We start from the raw sequence: 998 nt of genomic DNA on the forward strand, positions 1-998 counted from the left end.
TTTTGGATGTTTTGTTTTCATTGTGCTGTCCTATGTGCAGATCTTCATGGCTGTGCTGAGGATCCCGCCTGAGCAGGGACAGCACAAAGCCTTTTCCACCTGCCTCCCTCAACTCGATGTGGTCTCCCTCTTTATCAGCACTGGCATGTTTGCCTACCTGAAGCCCCTCTCCATCTCCTCCCCAACCATCGACCTGGTGGTGTCATTTCTGTACTCAGAGGTGCCTCCAGCAGTGAACCCCCTCATCTACATCATGAGGAACAAGAAGCTCGAAGACGCCATTAAGAAACAGATTTCATGCTCATTTTTCAATAGTGAAAAACCTACTACCTCTCTCGACAAATGATTCACAAAGTATCTGATTCCAGACTGTTTTGGGCTCTTTTTTGTTTGTTTGTTTGTTTAGGGTGTGAGTTTTTGGATTGTTCTTTTTGTTTGTTTTGTTCTGTTGTTTTGTTTTTAATATCATTACTATTATCATCATTATGGCTGTTGTTACTGTCATTCATGGTTATTATGTTAATACACAAATGTTTGGATTTGTGTCACTTCATCGGAGGCATGAACCTACTTTGTCTCACCTGGTTCCCTTATAAAAGTGTCTAACAGTGGCTCAGAGCTGGCCTCTTTCATAGCATCTCTGTAATTAAATGGGATCCCCACGGTGCACTGCTTTCAGGTGAGGCTCGTTCCACAAAGAGGCCTGAGGAACTGCACCTCTGAAGTTCCTCTTCCTCCATGTTTTCTGGAGTAAAAAGCTCATGGTTTGAAGCCTTTTAAAGACATAGGGCTGGATTTAGGAGTCACCATTCAGTGTCTGGTGACAGGTAAGGTGATGAGTGTAACTGAGGGATGTAGATGTGCAGACACCCATCCTCTAGGAGGGGTATCTGGAGCTGCCTGGAGAGCATGGTGATTCTCCAGTGTCAGCATGTTCCTGGGGTTGTGTGGAGATGGAAGTGGTCTTCAAAAGTGGGGTTCAGGACCTAAAGTGCAGG

The sequence above is a fragment of the Haliaeetus leucocephalus genome, unplaced genomic scaffold (genome assembly GCF_000737465.1).
Source record: "Haliaeetus leucocephalus isolate CR32 unplaced genomic scaffold, Haliaeetus_leucocephalus-4.0 Scaffold408, whole genome shotgun sequence".
NCBI classification, from domain to species: Eukaryota; Metazoa; Chordata; class Aves; order Accipitriformes; family Accipitridae; genus Haliaeetus; species Haliaeetus leucocephalus.